The sequence below is a fragment of the Thunnus maccoyii genome, chromosome 18, assembly GCF_910596095.1.
Source record: "Thunnus maccoyii chromosome 18, fThuMac1.1, whole genome shotgun sequence".
Lineage (NCBI taxonomy): Eukaryota > Metazoa > Chordata > Actinopteri > Scombriformes > Scombridae > Thunnus > Thunnus maccoyii.
In genome coordinates, this window is record NC_056550.1 from 21,888,378 (window position 1) to 21,901,820 (window position 13,443).

The following is a 13,443-nucleotide window of genomic DNA, read 5'->3' on the forward strand; positions in this document are numbered from 1 at the left end:
GCCTGTCCTCCTCCGCTGGCATGAAAACTCTGGCAACACCGAACATCGCTTTACATTCACTCGCACTCGTCCACTTCAACTTTTCTATGTCCCCCCCCCCCCCCCCCCCCTCCATTCTTGTCTTTCTTTTTATACTATCAATTTATTAAAATGACTCGGGAATTTCCCAAAGAGGGTCATAGTAGAGGGTTGAAATAATACACTATTGATCAGAAAGACCAAATAAGCCAGTTGAAATCTATATTAGCAGTTCCCAACCTCTTTGGCTTATGACTGGTTAAAATAAAGCAACGTCTTCTTGTCACCCCTACTCACATATGGTATGTTTATGACTTCAACCAAACACTGATTTTCCCCTCTCACATCATTTTATTTGAATAAGTGTGGAAAATGACTCTGACCTTGCTGCACACTTTTTGGTTTCTGTGTCTCAGCGTTGATATAAAACAAATCTCAAGCTGAAAACTCATCAAAAAGCCAAACGAATGCATTTTACACCCTTTTCTTTTCTCTAATCTTTGCTTTATTGTCAATTATTGGATAATTTGTCCTCTTCAGGCCTATAAAGAATATTGATATAGAACAATCTAAGAGGAAAAATCACTCAGGGGTTGAAATGCTTAAAACCCGTAGACATATGCAAGCTGTAATTCAGCGTTGCAAGTAGACATAGTTTTATTTTAAAGGTAGGAAACACTGCTCTAAAGGAACATTTTGAGTCATTAGTTATTTCTGCAAGTCATTTTTGAAAGAAAACGTTGCAGAAAAATCAGGTTTGGACATTTTCTGTGGCAAATTTGACATCTTAGGCTCTCATGAGGCAACACACTTGACTCTTTAGGCCTGGTTAGTTGTTTTGCAGAATCCTCACATGTGAATACCGGTATGTTTGAAAGTGATATGTTGAGGTGAGGACTCTATGGCTCTCTAGTCCTGCTCCGTTGCTTGTTTTGTGTACCTGTGTGTACGTTTATATCTGCATGTCTCCCAGTCTTTTGAGTCACTAGGTGTGTGTGTCCAGCCAGGCAGGCCAGTGGCGAGCGGGGACGGAGCGATTGAGATATAGAGCATTAGTTGGTGTCAGGAGTAAATTAGAGGCCAGATCTGTTTTCTAATCAGAGCACAAGCACCGTGTTAGAGGAATTAGGGCGACAGCTGCTGGGAGCTTTTTATTCCTCTCTCTCTCAGCCAGAGACAGGCAGACCCCAGCTCAGGGACCACCTCTTTACCACAGCCACCTGTCAACACCGGTGCGTGTATGTGTGTGTGCACATGCATGTTTCCCTCCCCCCCATTGACATGCACACTCACATACATGTGAGCACACATCCACCGCTATGCGAGCCTACACACATGCTTGCACACAGACACACACAAACACCGTCTGGTGCACTGACCTCCCTCCATCTCTGAAATTAATGACAGTGCAGGTTCTGTGTGCATGCAGACGTTCGTGGTGTGTTTATATTTTCCGGCAAGTGTGAAAGGCCCTTATGAGATATCAAATTTAGATAAGGTGGAGCGGTGGGCGGCTTTGCATATGTCTGTTTACTATGAATCCCAGCGAAGGCCTTAACGCCGTATCAACCCGTTCATTCACCACACCAGCTTTGCAGGCAGGCGGATACTGTAAGAATTTCAATGACATAGTTATACATTGGTTACACTTTAAGATACCAGAAGAAAAATACTACTGTAAAAGCAAATATCAATGTAATCAAAGAATGGAATAAAAAAAAATTCAAGGTCAAAGACAATTACATCCAAAAAAGTCTCATTTTTTGGATTTAAAATTAAGTCCAATTTTTTGTTGATGATTTGATAACATAACTGATTTATTCCAAGGGATGAATAAATGAATGTCGTGAAGCTGCCTGGACTGATTTTACCCAGCAGAGATCTCTTGTGGGCTGGATTGTAGGAGGGTGAGAGGTGTGGGAGGTGGCATCGAGATTCACACCGTGTCACACACTTGCTTCGGAAATGTCACCTCTTTTTTTTTTTTTTCCAGTGCAGTTTGAATCCGTAGTGTTTTCAGGTAGGTGCAGGGACGGATTTGGGAAAATTGTTCTTTAGAGCATCGTGGCAAGTCTTGACAGAAAGAAGTAATGCGTTTTTTAAAATGGTAAATAGGTTATTGACATTTCTGTGATGAAATTAGAAACAATGACAGCCTCTTTTAATGAAGGCTGTCAGGTTGAGTGGGACAATTTTGTAGATGAAGGCTGGGAAAATGTCCTTTTCTGAATAAACGTTATTCATGGGAATAAATATTTATTCATATCAGTCAACAAAAATGTATCCAAATTGCGTTGCTTTATTTTTCTCTAAAAATCCTTTGACACCACTGTCCTTTGCATATTGAAATGTTAGATTTTGCTTAAATGTACACAACATGGGGGAACTTATTTGTCATTGGAGGCATAAAATCAGACATAATGAAAACCTTTCTCCACTCTATTCACATCTCTCGCATGTGGATTTCTGGATATTCCAGATCCTGTAGCTAAAAACCTGAATTTAAGGCTGTCCCTGCCCTCCTCTTTTGTCCTCCTCTCTTCTTTCTTTCTGTCCCTTTCCTTGATCTGTGATTAGTGTTTTGTGTAATTAAATGAAGATTTTAGCTACTAATTCCAGGTCAGGACCCAACACATTCAGTGCCCTAGACAAGCTTCCCCTGGTGTCCCCCCCAAAAAAACTTAACAACAATGTGTATTATCAAGATTTGAATCATTTCCATTTGAAGCATTCTCATTTTGTTGTACTTGGAGTAGGAGTAACGTCTACACTTTTTCATAAACGATTACCCATCCATTTTTCTCCAATATGAGTATTTTTTTAATATCTGCCATTGCTTAGCAACGGCTATTGCTTTACTTCATCCATTCTTTCTTGTTAAACTATGAATGTGTTCACAGGTTGTCTATTTTAAAAAACTACCCTGACACTTTTTTTCTTTCCAACCCAGAATAAACACACACGTACCCTTGCAGTGTTGGTGTGAAGCTGAGCTAACCTTATACCACTCACACTGGCTATAGCTCGCTACACTACACCAAAACTAGTTTAACATGTTTTACTCAAATTTAATATTTCATCACACAACAAAAATGATGCAAATCACTGCGTAGCTTCTTTTTTCTTTGTTTTGTACTGCGCCCGGGCCAGATGGCTTTTGCCTTTTCATTTTCTCTAACTCTAATGCACTCCACATACACATCAATACTCTAGCATGTTCTGACTGTGATGATCACTCACTGATGAACACTTTTTTTTTTTTAGGAAGCACGCCACTTGACTAATTCAACTGGCCTGTGTATTATTTGTTCATCTTGTTTGCAACAAAAATAATGGCAAAATAATTTTTTTGTTTTTTGTTGTGTCTTTCTGCTTTCTCTTTTGAAGCTTTATCTGTCAAGCTGATGTCATTTTCATCACATTATTAAAGAACACAAAGTGTGAAATCCATTTAAGAGGAACATTTAGGTTGTCAAATAATAATTTACAGTTTGTCAGCTTTAAATCGTTTTCAGCACTCTTACCAGGAGTAAAAATATCATCACACCCACCACTATTACATCACATTAGACATTCAGCCATTAACACAATAACATTTATTGTGATTGGCTATTGAGAAGTGTCTCACTCACCACACTGATACAAACCACCTTTTGTGAATAGTAAATTAACTAATCCAGCCTTACAGTGAGAAATCTGGAGGAAGACTAAGGGTTAGTAACACACGTCTTTCTTTCTAACTTCAATTTAGGCAACAGTCTTGTGGCTTTGGATGCTAATTTGCTATTGGCTGAAGTCTAATAGGAAAACACATGCACGTACTCACCCACACACACACACACAACACACACACACAAACACAGTCCTCCTCTCACTCTTGCACATCCCACACATGTGCGCCGCCACACAGTGTCATAAATAGACAGACAGTGCCAATCTAAGGCCTGGATGGGAGCCAGCTCTGCAGCAGCTCAGTAGTTAAATTATTAACACCAACTGGGAGAGAGACAAAGAGAGGAGCGGATCAGGCAGATCAGTGGAGAGGAGATCTGGAGAGGAGAAAAAGAGGAGGTGAATCGAGACGTTCACCTCCTGTAGACATCAGAGGGGCTGAGGAGGTTAGCTGTTTAGGTGGCGATTGTGTGAAGGCGTGTAAAGATGGAGAGAGATGAGAGACCTTGCAAAATATAAAAATATCTCTTAGATTTTTTTTTTTTTTTGCAACAGAGTAGGAGAGTTTGGGATGAATACAGAACATAACAGGTTCTTGATGTGTGTGTGTGTGTGTGTGAGAGGAAGGTAGAGAGGTGGATGTTGAGGTTTGTCATGGATGGCAGTAGAATACTAATGGTGAGTGTGTGTATTAGTGTGTTGGTGTGTGTATTTAGCAGAGTGAGGGGAGGGGAAGAGAGATGGAGAGAGATCTGGGGATGTTGGTTCTGATCCAGAGAGTTAATGTTGCGCTCATTGATGGATAGAGTGCCAGCCATGAGGCTCCATACCCACACAAGATGGATGAAGCACTACTCTCTCCTCTCCCTCTCTCTCTCTCTCTCTCTCTCCCTCTTTCTCCTGTTACTGCTATAGTTTGATGTCTCTCGTCTTATTTCTCCCTCCTTTTCAAAGCTAAATGATGATCAGAGAGCTCTGCCACAAAGACACCATCAGATCCCAAACGGCAGCACCAGCACGTGTGTGTGTGTGTGTGTGTGTGTGTGTTTGTCCATAGAGAGGTTTTATGATTCACCGTCATGTCAGCTACCCCTGTGGCAAGGCGTCTTTTGTGTTCAACAAAAATAGAGCAAATTATGTTAAACACACCTGTACAGTAAAGTGATTCAAATGTAGATTAAATGCCACCACAACCAAATTTCAACATATAAGGAACCTACTGTCATTTCCAACTTTTATCAACACAACAACGAAATCTATCAAGTATTTATATTTTCCTGACTGGTAAAGATTTATTTACATCAGTGATATGTTGACTGGTGACCCTTATTAGAAACATCAAATGCTTATTTTGCTTCTATGTCAAACTTTTCAATGGTATATATGAAATTATCTGTTATTTATATGCCCCAAATGTATTGATTGGATTGTCCCTTTAAGTAGAAAGCAAAGAAGTAGTACTTGTGTATATGCATGAGAAAGATTACAGTACATCAACCAAAAACTAAACTCCAAAACTATAATGTGTGTGTGTGAGAGAGAGCAGATAACTTTTGAATGCAAATGCATGTTCAGCAAGAAACCAAACATGAAGTAGTTGCACCGTGTGTGTGAGTGTGTGCATGCTTGTACAGTATGTGTGTTGTTTTTATTTACACGCGGAACTAAAAGCTTGACTACTTTGTCTATACCCCCCCCCCCCCCCCCCCTTCCCCTGCACACACACACACTTGCCGCACAAACACACACTTTACCCAGCTTCCTCCTTTCTGGCGGGGGCATCGGGGGGGTGAAGTGATCTGTGCGAAAGCCTCCTGTTCTATGCGCCGCGCGGCTGAGGCATAGGGGGATTGTGGGTAGCTGCTGTCTGCAGGGGTGGGGGGGGGTTTGGTGGGGGGTGGGGGGGCTAGAGTTAGCGAGGAGGGGAGGGGTGGTTGGGTTGCCGGGGCGGGCGGCAGCAGATGGCGTGCCACACTGTGAGGGCCGTCGGCTGGCATCCAGAGGAGGAGGAGGAGGAGGAGGAGGAGGGAGGGAAGGAGGGGAGGATGGGAGGGGGGGGTGTGGTGGTGGTGGTGGTGGTGGTGGTGGTGGTGGTAGTGGTGTGGTGTGGTGGTGGGGGGGGGGGGTACAGGGATTGGAGGGGCACTGCTCCCAAAGTGCCAGCAGGCATCAGGAGAGAGAGAGAGACAGAGGTGAGGGGCTTTGGTGGGAGACAGGCTGGTAGACAGGCAGACTGGAGGGAACCCACAGACTCTGAGATTAGAGCTTAAGCGGGGCTTGGGAGCAGGATTTTGCTGCTAATTGCATCCAGTGAAGAAGAACCAAAAACGACAGATTTGTCTTTGAACCCTAATTCACTAGTGACTTTTGACCTTTTCCACTTCCATACAGTGTCGCCCAGTGCCTACCGCCGAGGGATTTGCACATTGGGCCAAGCAGAGGTCCTCCGTTGGCATATTGTTGTCTGAGGATTGCCACCGATGTAGCATGAGGTTGGCATGTGGAGGGCATCGGGTTGGCATATGTACTGTGAGGAGTTGACACTGGGTCTGCTCTGATGTGACATAAGTTTGGCAAGCTTGGCATCAAGGTGGCATTAGACTGGCACCGGGTTAGTGAGGGGTGCCGAATGGATGTTGTCTGTCAAAGAGGTCGTGGATGTGTGTGTGTGTGTGTGTGTGTGTGTGTGTGTGTGTGCACGCTTCTGTGCTTCGTATATCTACCTCTGTGAAGATACAGACAGATAGCGGTGGAACAAATATCCTTTGCATAAGTCAAAGTAGCAAATCACAATGAGTCCTTCAAACTTTTACTTGAGTACGAGTGCAAATCTACTATTTCATTAAGGTGTCAGTAGCATTTTAATGTTGCTGATTGAGATTAAACTAATTTGAAGAACTTTTATATGCCATTTGGTCATTTAATCTATAACAATGCATCATATTTTAAGACAATAAATAGTTTCAAATGTAAAATCTTGATATGCAAAGAAACAGGTAACTAACTGTTAAATAAATGTAGAGAATGGAGTAAAAAAAACAACACAACATTTCACTCTTAAATGTAATGGAGTTGAAATGAAAAGTAGCATAATAAAATGGAAATACTCAAGTGAAGTAGCTCAAATCTGTACTCACCTCCAGTACAGACAGGCCCCAGAGCTGTGTATGTTTGTGCTTTGAAACTCGTGTCACTCTCGCCCAGGAGACAGCACACGGGACCTAAATATTTCATTTCAAAGATCTTTGTCATTCCACATTCATACGTGCGCATGGCATGCTAATGCTAACCCACATCTCTCGCTGACTTCTTCAAATCTGTGCTAAAAGACTAAAAGCACTCAGGCGTACCCACGCTAGCTAGGACACACTCCTGGGCCATTCAGGTTGACCTAGTTGGTTTATATGCTGGCCTGCTTCAGCCACGGTCCTTAATCTTTTCCACTGTGTTTGATGAGGAGAGTATTTCCATGTTGTTATAGCTCCAAGTGTGCGACCTGCAACGTGCATTATGGCTTTGATCAAAGGCATTAAACTTGCGATATAATGTGGGGCATGGTCCTGGGAGCAGAGGAGATGTCGCAGCTTTTGGAGGTGAATGGGTCTCTTTTTGTATTCACTACGAGCGCTTCGCATTACCTGCAAGTATTGTTGAAAATGAGTCTCTGTCTCCTTCTAATTAAGGTGCGGGTAACAACCAGCACCTTCATCAGAGCATGCACATATGCAGACAGACACACAAACACTCAACACACACACACACACACACACACACAAACATGCATGCGCACACATACACACAGACATCACAACCCGCTGCTGCTACCACAGAGAAGGGTTGAACAGATGTTGAGGAATTTAAGATGCAAAAGGGAACTGGGACTCCCCCCCCACACCCCACCACACGCACATATACCCACCCTGTGCCCCACCTCTCTGCACCCCCCCCCCCCCCTTCTTCACATACACACAAACAGTTTTACACACACATGAATCTAAATATATTACACCTAAAACTCAGAAATACATTTTCCTTGTTTCTACACCTTCAGATACGTACGGATGGTCATGCATACACATGTACGTACACGTGCATGCACAAAAGCAGACACAAACACACACACACACACACAGGCGCGTACATGCATTGTAGCCCACATCCCCCTCCAGGCTGGCCCTGCTCATAAGGGGCACCATGTGGCACTCTATTCCCTCTGGCACGAGGCACCGACTCTGCCAGCTCTGCATTGTCCTCTGCCCGCTGGAGAGCACGCGCCCAAACCGTGGCCCCATCTCTTCCTCTGTCTTTATCCCCCCTCTCTCTCTTTCTCTAGCTCTCTCTCTCTCTCTTCCTTTCTTTCACCGCCTTTCCTCTTGTTTACCATAGATGAACTGAGATGGATGTCGTTTGCTCGCTTTTCGGTCTCCAAAGCGCACCGAAACTTAAGATGAATGGGTGTGTGTTTGTGATGGAACACTGTTGGGAAATCTAGTTCCCGCACCTCATTGTCTGTCTTTGTATCCCGCCAAAATTTCCAATCTTCGTCCAACTGTAGTAGTAAATATTGTTGTAAAGCACCTGTGTTGATGGTTGACAGCCGGGATCTCCGTCAAATGGCACCGAAATGACAAAATGCCAAAAGTGACACCACAATCAGTAAGCAGCCTCTATGATGGATAAACACAGTTTGTATTCTGTGTCTCCTTGTTTGAGTAGTTGGTCGGGCGCTTCATTTTCTTCTCTGATTGATTCTTTCAGAAGAATTATATGCCTCCTGTAGCAGGAAAGATCCTGGAAAAACACAGTGTGAAAGGGTTGACACTTTGTTGGAGCACCATCAATATAGAAGAGATATAGAAGAAAGTAACACAAGACTGGTCGTACTTAAAAACATTCATGTATGTTTTTTTTTATTATCCTGATGAACGCTCAGTTTATTACTATTATGTATGTCTTGTATTTTTATGCCATTATAAAGTAAAGGTCAAATTGTACTACACTAATACAAAGCCTGTGAATGTGGGGGTGGCTTTAACCTACACTACAAAGCTAAATATCTCTACATAGAGATGTTTACAGGTGACACTCTGGGTCATTGCTGTGTTTAGTTAATCAGTGTGAACTACCTCCAACACTGGATGGACAATGTTACTGTAAAATGCAAGAAGTCATTGCATTATTGCCAAGGATCCAGATTTAGTGAAATTGAGATTAGCCTGGATCAAATCAGTTTAATTTGACTAGATTTAACAAAACTTTTATTATTCCTATATGTGCTCCACTGTGCTGTAGCAGTGTATTATATTAGCACACGTAGAAGAAAAATGGATGTGATTCAAGCACAATATCTGCACTGAGAAGAAAAGCAGAAACAGAAATATCTGAATGCTTCAGATCCTCACATAGACACTGGGATTATGAAGTGGAGAACATTACAAAAATGCATAAAAAACATTAGATTAACAGCAAGATGAAAAAAAGTATACTCACAGTGTACAAAAGTTTGATTTGTAAACTTTTAGTGGTTTGAACTAACTGACAAAATGTCATCAGTGCCATGGAGAGAAAGTCATACGAGTGATGCTTTGATTCCTCTTCACTCTTTTTCCTCTGGTTCCTCAGAGAGAGGCGGCTCCATTCCCTCCCTCCCCCCCTCCACACAGCTGCTCTGAGGAGAGCGGGGCTCCGCGGGGCTCTGGGTAGCCTTAGCTCTCTGTGCTTGGGTGAGAATTAGCCAGCTTTAGTGCTCGCCTCGCCTGGTAATCCCTTAATCTGGCGAGACTGAGGAGAAAGGCTTTGGAGGAGAGATGGTGTGTCAATCCATGTCTTCACATCTCTCTTGGCACACGGAGGCGCACAGGAAACATGGAAAAGTTTGCAGTTGAGGAGTTATGCCATGCTTTAATGAATACGGCCTGTTTATTCTGCATGAGATATTTCATCTACTTTAAGGCGTTTACATCAATGACAAATTTAACGTGATAACTTACAAAATGAGGCAATGGCTGAGAAGTTTTAGCTTGTATCTCACACATTGGTATGGATAATGTTTCTAAAACTGAGGACCACATTTCCCATAAAGCCTGTCGCTTCTTCAGTCTCTTTAACATTTTTAACGAGATTTTTTCATTACTTTCTTTCTTTCTTTCGTTTACTTTTTCAGTTTAGCTTCATTTAGTCTAAAAAAGGTGGGGGTCTATCCCTAACCCATAAATAAAAGTCAACTAGGATAACACAAATAAATCATCCGTTGCAGAAGGAAGAAGAAGAAATCCTGAGCTCAATGAAAATAGACACCTACAATAGATGCTAGAGTGTGACTTAAAAACAGCAGAACTACAAATCATTTCTATTAAACAGCCTTTAAACTTCTGATTTTTCACCGAGCCAGTCCTTAATTTTACTTTAAAGTTTTTCTTTGGCTCACTGTATTTTTAATGGGTGTTGGTGACTTGTATATAATCACAATTATTCACCCCAAACACGTCCTAAACCCTGTCACATACAAAGATTTGCTCTGCTGCCTTCAGTGTTTTGTCTCTGTGAATTTTCTATTTCAGAAAAATACCCGGTGGCCCAATCCTGGCGGCTCCTCTAACCTCCAGATCCAGTTCTGGGATACCTCCTGCACATGTGTTTTGGTGCCGCAGAGCAATCCTGCAGATTTATGACATGATGGTGCACAGAGTTCAATGCGGTGTTGAGGTCAGCTGAGGCTCATAAGCTTTTTTGGCTTCGACTGTGTTTTGTTTTCAGTAATTGAACTAAAAATGACACCCAGAATTGATGCGATAATGATCAGCTAATTTTAAAAAATTCCACACAAATCACTTTAAAACAAGAGGTGGACATACTGGGATCCAGCAGGAGTCAGAAATCTCAAACTTTTTCTCTTTTTTTTTTGGCATCATTGGCATATTTAGTAAGGGATACATAAAAATATACTTCTTATTATCACAGCTGCATGTCTTTTTATCTTTGAAGGACAAGTGACAACTGCCAGATAAGTGATAGTTCAATTATACTCCTGATAAGGGTCTATGAATAACAAAGCATCCCAACATGTTAACATTGTCATGAATGCAATAACACGGAGGGGAATGAGGGACGGCCTGGTACTGATTGTGCAACCACACGGTAATGAATGGCTAATGTGCTGGTGCAGAGTAGACGTTAATGCCATCCTAATTCCCTTTTGCTCAGAGCGGGGGCACCGTGTCCTGAGCCTGTTAATCTGAACCCTTTAAACCTTTAATCTGGGAATCTGTCACACAAACACACACACACACATAGACGTACACTCAGACAACCTGTCATTGCTGTGTAAAAGCACTCCACCATACCTGTCATACCTCTCTCTCTCTGTGTCTCTCTCTCTTTCTCTGAGACACATGTGACATATTGAGCGCCTGCAGCGAGATTCTTCCCCATGAGCGGCATTCCAGAGCAGGCTGTCCCAAGGGAGCATGGGAGTGGGGCCGGGGAGTGGTGGGTCTGGGGGCAGTTGGAAGGGAGGGGGTGGTCCGGGGTGGAGGGGCGGAGGGGGGGGAGGCTAGTTGTCTGCAACTCTCTTGGTCAAGAGTTTGCAGCAGGACAGAGTGACCTTAGCTGAACTAAAGGACTGTGACCTCAGCAGCGGTCACACCGAGCATTTCTGCTGCACTTCCACACTGGAGAGATAGATAATTAAAGAGGAAGCTAGTTTTGTGTAGAAAAATAAAGTAGAAAAAACATGTCAGACAGGTCACAATCAGCCACATATGAAAGATATACATACACTACAACGCTACCACAACGCTACCACGACATGAAGAAGAGCACGTTATGTTCAGGAACCTGCTTAGTCAACAAGTTTAAAGACAAAACAACATCTTGAGTCACTAATTTAAGGGAAATTAAAGTGATGCTCCTAAAATGAGACCAATTAAATGAGGAACACATATGAAATGAAACAGAAAAGGGTGTAAAAATGCATACAACATCAAAAATACATGCAAGATGAATTAATTAACGTTCTGCAGGGCATCTGGGCGACTTAAACTGGTCGCTTAACACACTATTTAAGCTACTAGAGGGGGTGACCTTCATTCAGAAATATGGTTTTGACTCTCCTTCTGGTTCTTTCCTGGCTAATTCTAAGTGATAACTGTTGCTTTGCAGTGTCCTCTGTAGTCTGAACAGATGTTTCATTGCCTTAAAGTTGGCACTAGATGTTGCACATTTGCAGTATAGGTTTAGTTTGAAGACGACGAGTACAAAAAGATAAACCAATCACCTGTTTTGAAGCTTTTTCATGTTCCTAATCTCTCTCACAGCAACACAAAGACTGCAGTTATCTAGGCCTTTCCACTTTGAGTTGTTGATTGTGTTTTCTCTCCTTAATTAGATCAGAACGGGGACTTTCTGTGCGTGAGTGGAGACACTGTGTGCGCATTTTTGTCACATATTATCTTATCATTTTCCCTCTTTCTCTCCCTTTGTCCTCGCTCGTCTCCTCATTCTTTATGTCTGCCGGTAAATATTTCATTTGCTTTGCCGTCGTAGCGGGCTGGTACATTAACCAGCGGTGCCAGTCGAGCTCTCTGCTTGTGGCTGGCTGTATAAAAATAAACACACTCTAGTTGTAATGAACAGATGTCACAGAATTTAAACGTGCGCACCCCAACCTCCTCCTCCTCCTCCTCCACCACACACACACACACATACACACAAACACACTTCACCCTCCTCTCCCAGCTCTCCTCCTCCTCCTCCTCGTTCTTGCTCACGCATAAAGACGCACACGCATGCATGCACACACAGCGTGCAGTTACACTCCTGCATCCACATGTATTAAGGAACACGGAGAGCAAAGGAGCTGCAGGATCTAAACACTTGTCCACATGAGTGTATTTTGAACCTACAAATGCAGGAACTCTTATGTATTCCCATGTGAGCTTTCCCTGGCAGAGGGGCATGCATGGCAGACATTATGTTGCTCTGCCAATCTCTTCCTGTTTCTCTCTATTTCTATTTTTCTCTCTCGCCTCCCTTCCTCTCCCCCCCTCATCTCTCTGTCTGTCTCTCTGTCTGACAGCAGGCTAACACTGTGGTCATTTTACAGACTATTTTCATGAGGTCCTCCCATCCACTTCGCAGAACCAGCCTGTCATCCCACAATCCCCGGCGGCATCATCAGAACCCATTTTGGTACTGTGAGGAAGGGATGGGCACAAGTGTATATGAGTGTGTGTATGTGTGTGTGTGTGTGTGTCCATCCCCCTTGTCACTCCCGCTCTTTTCCCACTGAGCGTGTGCCAGCTCTCTGTGTTTGCTGGCTGACAGGACCGAAGGAGAGACGATTGTTCTCTGCGTACCCAGAGACCCTCCCCTGCCAAGTCTGGGATGAAATCCTTTCTATAGTGCTAACTCCTCACAGTCGGGCATCTCACAGCAAAACACACACCATTACTGCTCCGGGTGGGAGGGTGATAGCACGCTAAAAGTCAGTCACATACACAGAGGTCTGTTTTACACTAACACTGCAAAAAAAAAAAAAAAAAATCTCTTTTAGCAAGTCAATTAGTCCCGTTTTAGACCGAAAGTATCTGTTTTCATACATGAGCTAATTCAACGTAAATAGAGAGTTTCCTAACATTATCCCTTATTTCAAGATTGTGAGGAAGGTTTTAAGATGATCTGCCTCATTTCAAGATTCAGTCCAGCAAGTCCAAAAAGGGTTCTGCCACCCAAACCTATCAGTGCTTCTTTAAT